The sequence below is a fragment of the Gossypium hirsutum genome, chromosome A10 (assembly GCF_007990345.1).
Source record: "Gossypium hirsutum isolate 1008001.06 chromosome A10, Gossypium_hirsutum_v2.1, whole genome shotgun sequence".
In the NCBI taxonomy this organism is placed as follows: Eukaryota; Viridiplantae; Streptophyta; class Magnoliopsida; order Malvales; family Malvaceae; genus Gossypium; species Gossypium hirsutum.
In genome coordinates, this window is record NC_053433.1 from 91892973 (window position 1) to 91912654 (window position 19682).

At 39.4% G+C, this 19682-nt stretch overlaps 1 non-coding gene across 1 annotated transcript; it reads left to right on the top strand.

Annotated features, from left to right (window-relative positions):
• Positions 1-543: 543 nt before the first annotated feature.
• Positions 544-650, top strand: LOC121209036 (small nucleolar RNA R71). The gene has a single exon (XR_005904154.1). It is a non-coding gene; the product is annotated as a small nucleolar RNA R71 (small nucleolar RNA).
• The last annotated feature ends 19032 nt before the right edge of the window (positions 651-19682 follow it).

Sequence of the window (19682 nt, forward strand, 5' to 3'; positions counted from 1 at the left end):
CTTCAATGTTTGGTTTTTTCTCCTGTTGGTAAGGTGGCTATTGAAAACCCTGAGGATTTTGTGGCTTCGGATTTCCTTGACCTCCCAGGAAAAATTGGGGTGGTTCCTCCAACCTGCATTATAAGTATTACTGTATGGGTTATTTTGAGATCTAAAGTTATTATTACCCATATAGTTGACTTGTTCCTCTTCGGTTGTGGGATTGAAGGATTGATATTCTGTATGCACACCTCCTCCGCTTAGTCACACCTCATTTCTGGATGTAACTATGTAGAACCAAGAAAACTATCAATCTTTTTATTGAGAAGTTCTACCTGATTTGACAGCATAGTAACTTAGTCGACATTATAAACGCTGGCTGTTTTTGTTGGCTTAGTCCTCATGACATGCCACTGATAGTTATTCAGTGACATTTCTTCAATGAATTCATAAGCCTCTTCAGGTGTTTTGTTTTTGATGGTTCCGCCAGAAGCTGCGTCAACCATTTGCCGAGTCGAGGGATTTAGACCATTGTGGAATGTTTGTAATTGAAGCCAAAGCGGTAACCCATGGTGAGGGCACCTTCTCAGTAAGTCCTTGTATCTCTCCCATGCATCGTAAAGTGTTTCTAAATCCATCTGCACAAAAGAAGAGATATCATTACGTAATTTAGCCGTTTTAGCTGGCAGAAAATATTTTAGTAAAAATTTCTCGATCATTTGTTCCCAAATAGTGATAGACCTTTGTGGTAACAAGTTCAACCACTGTTTAGCTTTGTTTCTCAGTGAAAAGGGAAATAACCGAAGATGAATGGCATCATCAGAAATGCCATTGATTTTGAATGTATCACAAAATTCAAGAAAATTAGCCAAGTGCGTGTTGGGATCCTTATCCTACAAACCATCAAACTGAACAAACTTCTGTATCATCTAAATTGTGTTAGGTTTTAGTTCGAAATTATTCGCAGCAATAGCAGGTCTAACTATACTAGACTCAGTTCCTGTTAAAGAAGGTTTAGCATAGTCATACATAGTATGTGGAGCAGGATTTTGATTAGCTGCAATTGCAGGATGCAGCTGATTGCCTGGATTTTCGGCCATCTCTTCAGTTGGGGTTTGAGTATTGTCTTCTTGCTCATTCTCCATGTATCGTAAACTATGTAACACCCCGTACCTGAGACCGTTGCCAGAGTCGGACACGAGGGGTTCACAGACTAAATTCACTTATTTTCATAGTCCATTTTAAAAATTTTCCAGACAAGCTGGTTCTGCGTCACTGTCGCCTTAAAAATCATATCTTGAGTTTCAAAACTCGAAAACCAGTTTCGTAAATTTTTCCTGAAACTATACTCATATGTTCATCTACAAATTTTTTTCTAGAGTTTTTGGTCGAGCCAATTAGTACAGTTTATTAGTTAAAGTCCCCCCTGTTTCAGGGTTTGACTACACTGACCTTTGCACATTACGACTTGGATATCTCCCTGTACAGGGCTTCAATACTGATGCTGTTTGTTTCTAATGAAACTAGACTCAACAAGGAATCTATAAATATAAGGTGTGACTTCAAATTATCTCTGGTTAATTTATAATGAATTTCTGAAGTCGTAACAGGGAATCCAGAAACCGTTCTGGCCCTATTTCACGAAAACTTTAACATCTCATAATGTACCATTCATATGACCATTCCGTTACTTTCCTATGAAAATAGATTCATCAAGGTTCGATTACATAATTTATTCACTATTTAATTCAATTCCTACTATTTTTAGTGATTTTTCACATCCACATCACTGCTGCTGCCAGCATCAGCCTTTAGGGTAAACTTTACCTATTACATAGTTTCCATGATTCAACTAGCCCTTTAGCATATATAGCACAAAATATGATCATGATTAACCATTCCAATGGCTAATCCTTCCCAAACATTTCCCTACCTCTTAATGAACATCATACAAGACGATTATAATATTAAGCTCAAAGTGTATATAAGCCATTTTCGCATGGCCATCCAAATTTATACAAAACCAAAGGGTACATGACCCACAACAAAAAGGGTAGTCCTATACATGCCATTTCAAAGTTCAACCAAAAGTGTACCAAAAGGGGGTTTGATAGTGTGGATGACTTCGACTTCGACAATCCCGAGTCCGATAGCTGACGAACCAAAATCTATAAAACAGAGATTCAAAGAAACGGAGTAAGCATTTAATGCTTAGTAAGTTTTGAGCCATAAAATTTGACACAACTAAAGGGTAGCATTCATATGGCTAAACGGATAATTTCATATGCACAAATTCTCAATATCACTTACTTCACATTACCAACCCTTATATTCATACACAAAAGATCAACTTAGCCAAAGGCCGGAAGCTCACTAATCGACTGAGCGAATAATATTTAAACGAAATCACTACTCCAATGCGTATACGAAACGTACCTCATCGTTGGGATTTTTCGAGCGTATTAATTGAAATTTTTACAGCAAGATCACTCATTCCCAACCCAAGTACCTTCGAAATTTAGCCGGATATAACTACTTGCTCAAATGCCTTCGGGACTTGACCCGGTTATAGTAACTCACACAAATGCCTTCGGGACTTAGCCCGGTTCAATAACTCGCACCAATGCCTTCGGGACTTAGCCCGGATATAATAACTCGCACAATTGCCTTCGGGTTTAGCCCGGAATTAGTCACTAGCACAAATGTCTTCGGGATTTAGCCCGGTTATCATCCGAATATCCATGCACATATCAATAAATCATGACACATCTCTATTTCAATTTCATGACTAGAATTCAAACACAAGTCACTTATCAAGCATTATCATTTCGGCTCAATAGCTACATACAAGAGCATGATTTTGATTTACTTAAAACATGATCTAATCGAATCATAATCTAAGCTCCATTACTCAAAGACTTACCTCGGATGTGGTCGAACGATTTCGACGGCTATTCGATCACTTTTTCCTTTCCCTTATCCAACTGTGGTCCTCTAAGCTCTTGAGCTAATTCAAACAAATTTAACTTATTAAAGTCTCATTATGCTAGCTTATGGCCGAATATGACAAGGAATTTGATAGGTCATATGGCCACCTTTTAGCTCAAATACACAATGGTCATGCACATTTTTAATCACATTAAGCAATTTAATACAATTCATTCGAACATCAAAAGAGAAGCTCAAGGTACTTAGCCCATATATACATTAGACATTAGAGTCACATATTGTACGAAATCACAAATCGAATTCAACATATTAGCTAATATTCTCCTTAGCCGAATTTTCTAAGTCAAGATAAAGCCATCAATGTGCTTACCTATGGCCGAACATACACATCAATTTATGTACTCATTCATGTGGCTGAACATACATGTCTATGCTGAGGCCGATTGCAACACTTAATACATTCCACAAGTATGGTCACTTGTATTGACTAAACACCATTTTGTTTCAAGTTCAAAACTTGGCTAATACACATATACACTATTAAAGCATCCTCTCCCTTTCCATCAATTCAACACATGCATTACTCATTGATATACAAAATTATATTCGGCCTTAGCACACATCTTGCTGGCCAAATTTTTCTCCATCTAGCAACATTTTATGTACTATGCCGAACCAAAAGATCAAACACCTAGCTTAATCATTTCCAAAACACTTAACCAGCCTTTGACCAAGACTTTAAACAAAGTCTATGTTCGGCTATCACACATATGGGCATTATTAGTTCAAAGTTTTAACAAGATTAATTTCTTTGATCTTAACCTAAATGACAACCCCCATTGTTCATCTAGATTTAGCATGAAACAAACACCAACCAAGAAAACAACACCCATGGTCGAGTATCATCTTCATCACGTAGCAAGATTTAAACCATGGGCTAGGTAGAACTCAAACTAACATAAAAAATATGCATGAATCTCATGGAACAACATCAAACTTACCTTAACCTAGCTACAAGCATGGCCAAATCTCTTCAACATTTCCTCCTTTCTTTCCTTTTGAATTTCGGTCAAGAAGAATGAAAAAGGTGGACATTTTTTTTCTTTGTTTTCATCATTTTCCTTTTTCCATTTCTTTATTACTAGCTTTTTATTTTATTGTTTCCTACATACCACATTAGCACACCATGCTTAAAATATGCTATGCCCCATAGCATGGCCGGCCACTAGCTCAAATATTGCGCAATTTGACACGCAAACCCACCATTCCACAACATGCATTATTAGGCCTCTTTACATTTGCCTAGCACATTTCTAAATTTTCTCACATAAGTCCTATTTGATAAAATTCACTTACAATTAACAAAATTCAAACATGAAATTTTCACACATGCATATATACATATAATGAGCATCAACTATGACGGTTAATTATTTTTATGACTCGGTTTTGTGGCCCCGAAACGACTTCCCGACTAGGGTCACATTAGGGCTGTCACAAACTACGCCTTATTTCTCTTTGATTTTTGTGAATTGTACGATCGATTTCTTCGTCAAAAAGTAATAGTCCTGATGGGTTTCTTCTAGTCATAAACTATAAAAACCTACCAAGAGAGAGAAAAAGTAAATTAATAAATAATAAAATAAAATAAAAATTGCAAGAAAAATAGATGGATAAAGTAATAAAAATTTAGTGTTCCTAATATTTCAATTCCCCAGCAACGGCGCCAAAAACTTGATCGCGTGATTCGTAACAAGTTATAAATATTTATAATGAAGATCAAACCTAGACTAACTATTATCACGACAAAAAGGCAAGCGCACCTATCGAACAATAGTATAGTAATGGCAAGACCGGGATATCGTACCCAAGGGAACCAAAAGTACTAGTAATAATTATCTTTTTATTATCTAGCCTAAGAATAAAATGGTTTGTTTAAATTAACTAATTATTTAAACTAAGAACGCACAGAGAAAAGAATTGGGGAATTGCTTTTGGGAAAATCGATTGATTTGAGACAATACCTAAGGAAAAATCCACCTAGACTTTACTTGTTATTCTGGCTCCGAATCGGAAGACTTATTCATTCAACTTGTTCCATAGAGATCCCTAAGTTATGTTATTATCCCTATTCAAGACTAATAACGTCTAATCCCTAGATTAAATAACCGAGACTTTTCTCTAATTATGTATTCTGTGATTTTTAAAATTTGTGTGTGTTCTGGTTGGTAAAAATATATATTTTAGTAGGTTAGTGGGCCTTTGGAAGGCCCAAACTTAAGTTAAATCCGTGGTAGTCTTCAGAATTTTAATTTTATGAACAGGTGATGCAATTGGCGTTTGGGCTTTTAAGAGTAAAGGGGTAAAAGATGACGCAAAAAGGAGTGTGGTGTAGTGGCAAGGTGGCGCCACATAGGGGACAAGGAAGTGATGCCATAGAGGAAGCAAGGGGTCCAAGGTTCAAATCTTGGCTATTTCAATATATTTTGGTTTTTCTTTTCAATAAATCTGGAAGCAAGTAGGTGCGCTTTAAAGCTTAATGTGTTGGATTCATGACACAAATGAGTTGATGGCCTAGTGGTGGTGGCGTGAGTTGATATGTGAGAGGACTTTGGTTCGAATCCTTTGGCACGCAAAGGTTGATTATTTTGCTATGTTGGGACGGCAAGAGTTGGTGTTGGTTTTAAACTTTGGTGATGGAGGGATCCCACATCGGGAAGCTAACATAAGAGTAGATGGAGAGCTGGCTTTAAATAGAGTAAACCATGAGGAGAGTAGGCATACCCTTCTTGGCTGATCCCTTTCGCTTTGTGACGTGCTCGTTTGGGTTGGGCGTCAGCTAAGAGTGTTTGGAGCGCGGATTAACTACAGTCTCCTAACAGGTGTGTATTTCTCATTACTCTAGTAGTAGGACGGCTATTTCGGGCCGCGATGGGTTGAAATGGGCCATGTGGTCCCAATAGGTCCGTAGGACCAAGTGGATAAGTTGTAGAATTACTAAAATACCCCTGTAAGGTAGAATTACCGAAATACCCCTATAGGGTAGAATTACCGAAATACCCCTGTAGGATAGAATTACCGAAATACCCTTGTAGGGTAGAAATACTGAAATACTCCTGTAGGGTAGAATTATCGAGATACCCTTGTGGGTAAAATTACCATTTTGCCCCTAGGGTGTTAAATGACTATTGCCCCTCGTGCGTAAATGACTAACTTGTGTGATGATTGGGTTAGTTGACGTGGATTTATGTTAGTTATCATTAATTCATAAGTCTAATGTGTCAGTGATCGATTGTAGGATTATCGCGTGGGAGATATCGTCATCAATTGTCATCAACCAGGTGTGTAAACGACACCCTCCCTTAGACTGAATCGGTAAAAGCTGAAATACCGAAACATTGGTATTTTGTGAACTCGCGAGCGTGCGAGCGCGCTCGTGAGACAGTTGTTAATAAATATGGTGCATTTGGATGATTAGAGTGCAGAGTGTGCATTTTCGTGCACGACAGTATTTTTAGGTTTAATGGGCCGAAAACGGGCCAATGGGCCAACGGGCCCATTTTGATAAAAAGACGAGGTAAGTACTTTTGATTACTTGGTAAATGTTAGAATGAGCATGAAACCTTAGCAATAGGTTATAATTACTAAAATACCCTTATGCATGCAAAATTACGATTTTACCCCTAGGGTTATTTTTTTTGAAAAGCATGATGTTCTGTTTCTGTATACGTATGCCATCACATATTATTTTTGTTGCATGGGACATGGGTTTATATTGATGGAGGAAGCGTTCTGGTAGCCTCGCTGCAATCTGGTGGCTCGCCACATATATCTGTTCTGGTGACTTCGTCACAATATCTGGCAGCCTCGCTGCAATCTGGTTGGTTTGCCACATATATATATTTGTCCTGGTGGCCTAGCCACAATATCTATATCTGGTGACTTCTTCACAATATCTGACAGCCTCGCTACAATTTTTGTGGTGTGTAGCGGTTGGGTGGGTCGAGTAGTCTCCCCACATGGTGTAAGGCTGGTACGGGGGTGTTATGGATGGCTCTGGGTTGGGATTTCTGCATTCATGATATATTTGTTCTGTATCTGCTATGGGCTTATGGGTTTCATTCTGATTTCTGTACTGGGCCAAGGCCCAGATAAGTCTGACTCTGAGGTTTGATCTGTTTTGGGCTATGGTTGGGTTATGTTACACACTGAGTTTACCGAACTCACCCTTTATTTTCATCTCTACAGGAAATCCCTAACCATAGTGGGCTTGGAGCTGTGAGGGATTCAGAGTGGCCACATCATCTGCAAAGTTGGTTTTTTTAAGTTAGTTTATTTTTATTATTTTTATATTCTGATTTAATTTTGGGTTTTAAGTTGTAATAAGGCTGCTATTTAAATTTCTTTTTTCCGCTATGGTTTTATTTTCTGATTATATTTATACTATGACGAAACTGCTAGTGTTAGGCTGTGCGGGTTTTTAAAATTAATGAACATTTTCAAAACTCAACAAGCACAACAAATGGATAGCCTAAATATTGATAAACCGGCTTTTCATTCAACCGCTATTTTTACAAAGACCACCCCAATCACTTAAACCAGTGAATGCATACTAAGTTGTAAGTCCATGTGACACGTCAGATCTAGCCATAACGTTTGGGCCGGGTTTGGGGTGTTACATTTAGTGGTACCAGAGCCAAGTTGCAACAACTCGGCTATGGAACAGGTCTAAAAACGGGAGTTTGTAAAGAAACACTGAATAAAGGTTTTCAAAAATCGTTTTTTTGAAACTTGATTATAAATTGTTTTCGAGAATGTTTCCAATATTTTCTCTTTACAAATAGATGATTTTAAAGATTAAAATCGGTTTTCTAAAATTAGGTTTTTTTAGAAGGTGGCACACCGAATCTCTAGCCCAAGTCTGTAAGTTTTTTGAGCTTTTCTGATTGTTTTTGAAATATCTGTTATATGCTTGTACAAAACCTTATCATGGTACTTTAGTTAGGGTAACACTGGAACTATAGAAACTCTGATAAGTAGACTGAGACTGTAGCTAGGCTACCGCAAAAGGAAACAAACTCAAACTCTGAATTACTGTTATTCATAAGACATCTGTAATAAACACTAAAATATTAAACTGATTCATAAAATTCTTAATCAGATAATACGAAATGAGTACACGAGCAGCTCGTGGAAGAGGCTGTAGACGTGGCTGAGGTAATGCTCAGGCTGAATCTTCGTCTTCAGGACATGTGCCGGCAGTAGATGCACCGGTACCACCGGCAACGAAGGTAGAGTCTCATGATCGAGGTGCCGAGGACGATGCTCTGTCCCAGGCAATACTCCGAGTTTTGGAAAGGGTTGCTGGGGCAAGTACAAGAAACGGAATTCGAGGGTCTATTTCTGAGCGGCTCTAGGCCAATGGAGCAGAGATATTTAGGAGCGTATCTGGTGTAGCTCCGAATGTGGCTGAGTATTGGTTAGAAGCCACAGAGCGGATTATGGATGATCTAGACTGCTCTGTGGAGCAGAAGCTGAAGGGAGCCATATCGTTACTCAGGGATGAGGCTTATTAGTGGTGGCTCACAGTGAGAGATGGAACTCCTGCTGACAGTGTGACTTGGAAGCTGTTTAAGACAGCCTTCAAAGGAAAGTATGTTAGGGCTAGTTACGTGGACGCTCGCCGGAAAGAATTTCTGAACCTGGTCTAAGGGAGTAAGTTAGTGGCTGAGTATGAGTCTGAGTTTCTAAGACTGAGCCGGTATGCTTATGAGATTGTCGCTACAGAGTATGAGCGTAGCGTACGCTTTGAGGATGGTCTGAGAGATGAACTTAGGGTGCTAATTGCTCCACAGAGGGAGCGTAACTTCGCTGCTTTAGTGGAGAAAGCAAAGATAGCTGAGCAAGTGAAGCATACAGAAAGACAGAATCATGAGAAAGATAGGAACCGTTTTAGGAGAGATTCAGGACTTTTAGGTGGTATGAACAGGAATGTTAGGAGAGCAAGGGTAATGAAGCCAGTTCGAGCAGTACCGATGAATGCTGTTAGACCGCAGGGTTGTAGGAATTGTGGGAAGATGCATATGGGACGAGTGTCGAAAACGTTTTGGTGTTTGTTTTCGATGCGGATCTATGGAGCATAGGGTTAAGGATTGTCCCCAGGAACCAGATCAGTTTCAAGTATTAGAGTAGAGGGTCGCTCAACCATGAGGGGTGGACCACAGTTTTCGAGAGGACGTGGGCAAGGCAGAGGTGGTAATAGAAACGGTCGAGGAAGAGGAGCGCCTGACAGGGGTGCTGGATTTGTTGAGGCTCGTCAGCCGGCGTTGGTGTATGTAGCTCGTCGCCGAGAGGAGGGTGATGCACCTATTGGTACGTTTCTAATTTCCAGTATGCCATACACTGCGTTGATAGATATTCGATCTACCCATTCGTATGTTGCATGTGCTATATCTGGGTCGTTGGGTGTATGCTCTGAGGAGACCGTGAGTGGGGTATCTGTACTAAGTCCTTTGGGTCACTCGGTTAGGGTATAGAGATGTACCTATAGAAACTCAAGGAAAAGTTTTCTCTGGAGATCTGATAGAGCTACCTTTCAGAGAATTCGATCTCATTTTGGGAATGGATTGGCTTGTTAAGCATAGGGCTACTCTGGATTGTGCTGCTAAGCGAATAATGTTAAAGACCACAAAGGATGAGGAGGTTTTGGTGATAGGCGAGCGTAGGGATTATCTATCTAATGTGGTGTCGGTATTGAGAGCCGAGAAGTGGATTCGAAAGGGATGTGAGGCTTATTTGGCATTTGTAAGCCAATCGAAAACTAAGGATTTGACAGTGGATAAAGTTAGAACCGTCAAGGATTTTTAAGATGTTTTTCCAGAGGAGCTTCCAGGTTTGCCCCTGAACCAAGAGGTTGAGTTTGGAATCGACTTGTTGCTTGGAACGACACCGGTGTCCATTGCACCTTATAGGATGGCACCGAAGGAGTTAGTAGAGCTGAAAGCTCAAATTCAAGAGTTATTGGATAGAGGCTTCATTAGACCAAGTGTGTCTCCGTGGGGAGCACCAGTGTTGTTCGTAAAGAAAGAAAATGGGTCAATGCGGATGTGCATCGATTATTGGTAGTTGAACAAACTGACGATTAAGAATAAGTACCCACTGCCGAGAATCGATGATTTATTCGACCAACTTAGAGGAGCTTCAGTATTTTCCAAGATTGACCTTCGATTTGGGTATCATCAGTTGAGGGTTAAAGAGGTGGATATTCACAAGACGGCATTCAGAACTCGGTATGGTCACTATGAGTTCTTGGTTATGCCATTTGGGTTGACGAACGCACCTGTGGCATTTATGGATCTGATGGATCGAGTGTTCCAGCCATACTTGGATCGATTCGTGGTCGTTTTTATCGATGATATTCTGGTTTATTCTAAAACTGAGGAGAAGCATGATGAGCATCTTCGTATTATGCTGCAAGTGCTGAGGGAGAAGGAGCTTTATTTCAAATTCAGTAAGTGTGAGTTCTGGTTGAGAGAGGTAGCTTTCTTGGGGCATGTTGTCCCTGCTGAAGAGATCAAGGTGGACCCTCGAAAGATTGAAGCGATTCTGGAATGGAAGCCACCGAGGTCAGTGTCGAAAATATGAAGTTTTCTGGGTTTAGCTGGGTACTATAGAAGGTTTGTGGAAGGATTTTCTGTTATGGCAGCGCCTTTGACAAAACTTATAAGGAAGGGAGTACCGTTTGTTTGGACTGAGAAACAACAGGAATCTTTTGAGAAGCTGAAGAAAGTTCTGACCGAGGCACCTGTACTGATTCAGCCGGAGTCTGAAAAAGATTTTACCGTATGCAGTGATGCATCACATGTAGGGTTGGGCTGTGTACTGATGCAAGAGGGTAAAGTGGTTGCTTAGCATCGCGACAGCTTAAACCACATTAAGTTAATTATCCTACTCATGATCTGGAGTTGGCAGCGGTAATCTTTACGCTTAAGATTTGGAGACATTACCTGTACGGAGAAAGGTGTATTATATACACAGATCATAAGAGTCTTAAGTACTTGCTGACCCAGAAGGAGCTGAACCTTAGGCAGCGGAGATGGATAGAGTTGCTTAAGGATTATGACTGCGCGATTGAGTATCACCCAGGCAAAGCTAATGTGGTGGCTGATGTCCTAAGTCGTAGAACTGTATCTAATCTGAGAGCCATGTTTGCTCGTTTGAGTCTGTATGACGACGGTAGTCTGTTAGCAATTCTGCAAGTTAGGTCGACCTGGGTGGATGAGATTAAGGAAAAACAGTTGAGGGATGAGTCCCTGGTTTCTCGATTCTGACAGGTTAAGAATGGGGATACTTCTGAGTTCAGACTGAATAGTGAGGGAGTTCTGTGTTATCGAGGTAGAGTTTGTATTCCGAAGGACTCTGACTTGAGGCAAGCAATTCTGAAATAAGCTCATGGAGGTCTGTGTGCTATGCATCCTGGAGGGAGTAAAATGTATCGCGACTTAAAGGAGTTGTATTGGTGGCTTGGATTGAAGCGAGAGGTAACGGAAGTTGTGGGAAAATGTCTAACTTGTTAGCAAGTGAAAGCTGAACATCAATTACCTTACAGAATTTTGCAGCCAGTGAAAGTACCACTTTGGAAGTGGAAGAGGGTAACCATGGATTTTGTGAGTGGGTTACCCTTGACACCGTCGAAGAAGGACTCGATTTGGGTAATTGTGGATAGGTTGACCAAATCTGCTCATTTCATACCTGGCCGCACTGATTATTCACTTCAGAAGTTAGCCAAATTGTATGTGGCAGAAATAGTGTGACTTCACGGAGTGCCAGTGTCGATTATTTCTGATTGAGATCCTAGATTCACACCTCGATTTTGGCAAAAAGTTGCATGAGGCATTGGGTACGCGGTTGAACTTTAGTACAGCCTTTCATCCTCAGACTGATGGTCAGTCGGAAAGGGTTATTTAGATTCTGGAAGACATGTTGAGGGGATGCGTTATCGACTTTCGAGGTAGTTGGGAGGATTACTTACCGTTGGCAGAGTTTGCATACAACAACAGTTATTAGGCAAGTATTCGAATGGCTCCTTATGAGGCACTGTATGGGAAAAGATGTCGTACACCTAGTTGTTGGACCGAGTTGGGTGAACGACAGGTTCTTGGACCTGAGTTGGTGGCAGATACTGAGGATAAGGAAATTGAGTACTCTGTGGGTGATATGGTCTTCTTCAAGGTTTCGCCTTGGAAGAAAAAATTAAGGTTTGGGAGGAAAGGCAAGTTAAGTCCACGGTTCATTAGGTCTTATCGAATTCTTAAGTGAGTGGGTCCAGTGGCTTATCAGTTGGAGCTACCTCCAGAGTTGAATAGGATTCATGATGTCTTTCACGTCTTCATGTTAAGGTGGTATCGTTCTAACCCTACTCATGTTGTGCCAGTTGCAGAGATCGAGGTCCAAACAGACTTGACTTTTGAGGAAGAGCCTGTGCAGATTTTGGATCGAGATGTTAAGATTTTGAGGAAGAAATCAGTTCCGCTAGTAAAGGTGCTGTGGCGTAATCATGGCAGAAAGGAAGCTACTTGGGAGTCAGAAGTGGCGATGCGTCAACAATATCCTCATCTGTTTGATTCAGGTAAAATTTCGAGGACGAAATTTCTTTAAGGAGGGTAGAGTTGTAACGACCCAATTTTTGGGTTTTCTGTGTTTCTGTGATTTTTCAAATTTGTGTGTGTTCTGGTTGGTTAAAATATATATTTTAGTAGGTTAGTAGGCCTTTGGAAGGCCCAAACTTAAGTTAAATCCGTGGTAGTCTTCGGAATTTTAATTTTATGAACAGGTGATGCAATTAGCGTTTGGGCTTTTAAGAGTAAATGGGTAAAAGATGACACAAAAAGGAGTGTGGTGTAGTGGTAAGGTGGTGCCACTTAGGGGACAAGGAAGTGACGCCATAGAGGAAACAAGGGGTCCAAGGTTCAAGTCTTGGCTCTTGCAATATATTTTGGTTTTTCTTTTCAATAAATCTGGAAGCAAGTAGGTGCGCTTTAAAGTTTAATGTGTTGGATTTATGACACAAATGAGTTGATGGCCTAGTGGTGGTGGCGTGAGTTGGCATGTGAGAGGACTTTGGTTCGAATCCCTTGGGACGCAAAGGTTGATTATTTTGCTATGTTAGGACGGCAAGAGTTGGTGTTGGTTTTAAACTCTGGTGATGGAGGGATCCCACATCGGGAAGCTAACATAAGAGTAGATAGAGAGCTGGCTTTAAATAGAGCAAACCATGAGGAGAGTAGGCATACCCTTCTTGGTTGATCCTTTTCACTTTGTGACGTGCTCGTTTGGGTTGGGCGTTAGCTAAGAGTGTTTGGAGCGCGGATTAACTGCAGTCTCCTAACAGGTGTGTATATCTCATTACTCTAGCAGTAGGACGGCTATTTCGGGTCGCGATAGGCTGAAATGGGCCATGTGGTCCCAATAAGTCTGTCGGTCCAAGTGGATAAGTTGTAGAATTACTAAAATACCCCTGTAAGGTAGAATTACCGAAATACCCCTGTAGGGTAGAATTATCGAAATACCCCTATAGGATAGAATTACCGAAATACCCTTGTAGGGTAGAAATACTGAAATACCCCTGTAGGGTAGAATTACTGAGATACCCTTGTGGGGTAAAATTACCATTTTGCCCCTCGTGCGTAAATGACTAACTTGTGTGATGATTGGGTTAGTTGACGTGGATTTACGTTAGTTATCGTTAATTCGTAAGTCTAATGTGTTAGTGATCGATTGTAGGATTATCGCGTGGGAGATATCGTCATCAATTGTCATCAACCAGGTGTGTAAACGACACCCTCCCTTAGACTGAATCGGTGAAAGCCGAAATACCGAAACGTTGGTATTTTGTGAACTCGCGAGCGTGCGAGCGTGCTCGTGAGACAGTTGTTAATGAATATGGTGCATTTGAATGATTAGAGTGCAGAGTGTGCATTTTCGTGCGTAACGGTATTTTTGGGTTTAATGGGCCGAAAACGGGCCAATGGGCCAACGAGCCCACTTTGGTAAAAAGACGAGGTAAGTACTTCTGATTACTTGGTAAACGTTAGAATGAGCATGAAACCTTAGCAATAAATAATAATTACTAAAATACCCTTATACATGAAAAATTACGATTTTACCCCTAGGGTTATTTTTTTCTGAAAAGCATGATGTTCTATTTCTGTATACGTATGCCATCACATATTATTTTTGTTGCATGGGACATGGGTTTATATTGATGGAGGAAGCCTTCTGGCAGCCTCGCTGCAATCTGGTGGCCTCGCCACATATATCTGTTCTGGTGACTTCGTCACAGTATCTGGCAGCCTCGCTGCAATCTGGTGGCTTTGCAACATATATATATCTGTTCTGGTGGCCTAGCCACAATTTCTGTATCTGGTGACTTCGTCACAATATCTGGCAGCCTCGCTGCAATTTCTGTGGTGTGTAGCGATTGGGTGGGTCGAGTAGTCTCCCCACATGGTGTAAGGCTGGTACGGGGGTGTTATGGATGGCTCTGGGTTGGGATTTTTGCATTCATGATATATTTGTTCTGTATCTGCTATGGGCCTATGGGTTTCATTCTGATTTCTGTACTGGGCCAAGGCCCAGATAAGTCTGACTCTGAGGTTTGATCTGTTTTGGGCTATGGTTGGGTTATGTTACACACTGAGTTTACCGAACTCACCCTTTATTTTCATCTCTGCAGGAAATCCCCAACCATAGTGGGCTTGGAGCTGTGAGGGATTCGGAGTGGCCACATCATCTGCAAAGTTGGTTTTTCTAAGTTAGTTTATTTTTATTATTTTTATATTCTGATTTAATTTTGGGTTTTAAGTTGTAATAAGGCCGCTATTTAAATTTCTTTTTTCCACTATGGTTTTATTTTCTGATTATATTTATACTATGACGAAACTACTAGTGTTAGGCTGTACGGGTTTTCAAAATTAATGAACGTTTTCAAGACTCAACAAGCACAACAAATGGATAGCCTAAAGATTAATAAACCGGCTTTTCATTCAACCGCTGTTTTTACAAAGACCACCCCAATCACTTAAACCAGCGAATGCATACTAAGTCATAAGTCCATGTGACACGTCAGATCTGGCCATAACGTCTGGGTCGGGTTTGGGGTGTTACAAATTAACACTCTAGGGTTGCATTAACTCGATCTATGGATCCCCTTATTAAGTTTCACCCTAATCCAAAAAAATCTTGTCACCCTATTTCTAGGCGCATAATCAACTCTGCTTAATTATGGCAAATGTACTCTTAGATAGGGTCTATTCCTCCTTTGAATAAGAGCGTGTCTTGAATTAGTATCCTGGGATATCAAAACAAGAATTAAGAACAAGTTAAATATTTATCATATAATTCAGAAAATAATAACAAGATTCGTCTTAGGTTTCATTCCCCTTAGGTATTTAGGGGATTTAGTTCATAACTAAATAAGAAAACATCTCAGAAAAATCCTGAAGGGGAATTGAGGAGAGATCTTCAGATTGATGATGAATCCGGCTTCTGAGATGGATCAATCGGCTTCCTTGGGGTAATTCCTTACCCCTCTTCTCCGTCTCCCCTTTTCTCCTCCTCTAGTGCGAATTTATAGGCTTTGGAATGCCTAGAAACCCTCCAAAGTGGCCTTTTCCGAATTGGACTTAACTTGGGCTCAGCAGGGACACGCCCGTGTGACACGGCCGTGTGACATGATTGCCAGGCCATGTTCGATCCGTTAAATTGCACACGGCCGTGTGGGTCAATGGTCAGGCCGTGTGAATCGTGAAAGCCTTGGTCGACACCCTCAAAAGAAACGGGTGTGTAAGTTGCCCGTGTGGCAAGGCTGAAGCCATGTCATCTTCTCGATTTGGTCTGTTTTTGTCCCTTTTTGGCTCCTTTTGACTCTTGGTGCTCTCCTGAGTACAAAACATGAAATTAAAGCATTAGGAGCATCGAATTCACCAATTCTAATGAGAAATCATCTATAAAATGCATTAAACATTGGGTAAAATTATGTATAATTTACGGTTTATCAAAGATCCTATTCCGATGTTAGATGATCATGATTAAAGATTGCTTCGAAGCCATGCTTTTACATTGATAAATCTATAAGCATATTTTTTCCTTATTCTATTCTTTATATCTATTTCTTTAAAATTGTTAATTGAATGTTTGTGTAAAGATTAAAATACTTCTATGCTTTATACATATTTTGCGTGTTCCAATTGTATTAACTTAATCAATTGATTAAAAGGTAGAGTTTTTTAATGGATCAGTTATTTGGGAGAGGAAAAAGTTAAACCCTAGGCTTGACAACCCTAAGAAGTTATTTAGTTAGGAATTAACCCAAAATTGGTACGGCCTATTTGTGAACCCTTTAGCCCTGGACCGGTTTGGACTGTGAGGTCGAGAGATAAGTAGTTCTTGCCAACACATTAGTTTAGTGGAAGATCAAGAGATCCTGCTAGGGTAACGACTAGTTGATTGATTAGAACCCTACATCAATAATTAATTAGGTAAAACAATTAGATCTAGACTAAAGGAACTTGCATAGTTTAAACAATGGATAGGAGAAGTCGAGACATAAACTTAGGAGTAGATTTAGGTTTAATTCAATTTATTTAGTTTACTAATATTATTATCATTTTGCTTCCATATTAACACTACTAATTCGTGACTCAAGTAGATTAGTAATTATTTCTCATCATTGGCTTGATAATAGTTTTTCCCAACCGGCAATCCCTTGGGTACGATCCTCGAAGTACTTACCTATTTCGCTGTAACTAAATTATAACCTGACCTGTATACTTGGGGACACTACCTCAATTCCATATATTTTGTAGCAGTGTTCACACTCTGGACGTTAGTAAATCCGATGGCGGTCAAGTTGTTGCCATTGTTTCCGGGGATTGTGATGATGATAATTGTTATTGAATTAATTACTTACAAAATAATATTAGTCAAAAGACGAATGAGTTAGATAGTGTGCTAATTTTATTAATTTTTCTTTATTTTCATTTCTCATTAATTTTGTTGTTTTATTATTTTCCTTATGGATTAAGCAAATCTAATCATAAGTGCAATTAATGGTGATTACAGTTGGTACAAAGGAAAGACGTGGGATGATTTATACGACTATGTGGAATCAAGTTGGTTAGATAGAAATTTGATGGATCAATGGAGTTTGTATAGAGAAAGTGGAAAAGAAAGGTATTCATATGAACCTTTGTATGAATTAGATGATAAAAAAAGATTGATAAACTCGAATATCCAATAGAGTCTTTTTCTAATCCATAAGAGATATTGTAATGAAGAATAATTGAGCCTGACAAACCTTCAACCCAGAACATAGACGCACACATGAATAAATTTGATGATGATGATAGCTAGTCTGAGTCAGATGAGTTATCCTTTTGGCACAATAATGAAGGGCATATTTGGTTGAAGGAAGCTTCAACAACCCAATGGAGTAATAACAACGAATGTAATAATCCTAAACATATGGCCAAGCTACCTTATGATGCGTATGGGAATTATGACTATGAAGATAAAAATAAGTATCCGGAGGAACGAATAAACATCTATCTGAATGTGATCAAATATATCGAGATAACAATGAAACATCCAACATAGTATCAAGAATGTCAAATAAGATGACACAAATGATGGAAATGATCCGAGAGATATCAGAGGCCTTAACTCCATGGGAAGAGGCTGTACATGATGTTCTCAATTTTGACCATGATGACCATTGTATTTTGGACAATCATCTGGACTTAGATGATGGAAATCAATAAGAGTTTGGAATTGGGGAGTGTGTTGATGAACTAAACGTACCCAAAGGTGTCCCTATCCAATTAATATAGAAACAAACGTAACAGTAGATGAAGCCACTGACGTAAAAATAGAAGTAACCACTAACATAGAGCTTAAACCGATTCTGAATGGAAGTGTAGAAGAGCCAATACACTTTCTGGCCATAGCAGAGAAGATGCCAGCCGAAGAGATCGATGAGTTCGACTCATTCTCATCTGAGAAGGGCAGCAAAGCTCAAGTGAGCAAAACTTTACATGATATGGAGGGGCGAAAGCTCGGGGCAATAATACCCCAAAAATAATTTGGGGTTGGCCCAGATTCAGTACTAATGGCTTGTAATGTGGATGTCGTGTCGGTTGAAAAGAAGGTAATATAATTGGAAGCGACTGAAGGGGCTGGTTTATATATATTGTAGCGGAACAAACATCGAATCAAAGTGTCGAGAACCAACTGGAAGTTCTTCTATGGTGGCGTCACGGATCATTCCGATTTTTAAGGAACTATTTCCTATTTTAAATTTTGTTTTGTGTTTATTTTTTTATTCGTTTATTTTATTTTTATTAATCTAAGGCGTGTTTAGTTTTCCCAGAATAAGTGTAGATACAATAGAGTGACAAAATTGAAAAAAGTCGAAGAAGCCAAAATCTAGGCTCAATGTCTCAACATCACACCCTAATGTCACAACATCCTAGACAGAATGCAACCTTGAAACAATAGAGAGCCAAGTTCATCTGAATATATTGAAACGTTCTGCATCCATTATTGACACTTCTTCTTGTTCTTCTTACTTTGATTTTTACTTTCTTTACATTATATTTCATATTTATTTTCGTAGAATTTTTTAGGTACTTTTTTTGTCAAGCTTGGAGCACACAAATCTCAATATTATCATAACAATAAGGATTCGGCCTGCTCAGGGAAGTTTTCTTGTTTGAACTTTAATTATTTTACATTAAAGGCAATATATGTTCTAAAGTGTGAGGGAAGTACATAGGATAAATTTTTGTGTTGTGTGTTTACTTTGTTTTTGTTGGTTATTTCCTGTAACACACCTAACCTATATCCATCGCCGGAATAGGTTATAGAGAATTACTGGAGTTTACAAATCAACAAATAGATATTTAATTTAATATAACATTCATGTCAGAAACCAATTGAAATTAAACATATTGTCCCTTATACGAGCCCTTAGGGTCCAAAATACGCGTTAGAAGCAAGTCGAGACTAAATCGGGTACTCAAAGAATTTTTTAAAAAACATTGGAATTTTTCAAAGCTGCAGGGGTCACACGGTCAGTAGACATGCCCTTGTTTTAGTTGTGTGGGCATTCGAAATAGGGACACACGGTTATGTGTAGCCCGTGTTTTTACTCGTGTAACTCTCTAACTTGGGTCACACGACCAAGTCACATGCTCGTGTGCTAGGCCATGTGAGCATATTGACTTACATTCTTAAAAGATATAGGGGACATACGTCCGTGTCACCTGGCCATGTGTCAGACAAGGCTGGGATACGCGCCCGTGTCTATACCTGTGTGGACGAAAATAGGCCATTTTCTAAACTACATTTCTCACCCAAATTGACACCAACCTAGCCTCAACAAATTACACATCAACGAGCCATAACAAGGCCTTCAACACAAGATAAAATTATGTCTTAAACATGTATTATCACCACACACAACCAATATGCCCTTAGGCACCTCATATGACAACTTAAAACATGTCAACCAAGTATCCAAACTTATCTAATTAACCTATCTAACCAAGTTACCAAAGTTCACTTTAACTCAATTATATACATACACATATCATTTATACTAACATCACACCCATACCTTAATTTCATATCAATATGTATGTTGGTTATATAAACAAAATATTATTTACATAAGCTAAATTTTGACCAAAATCGAA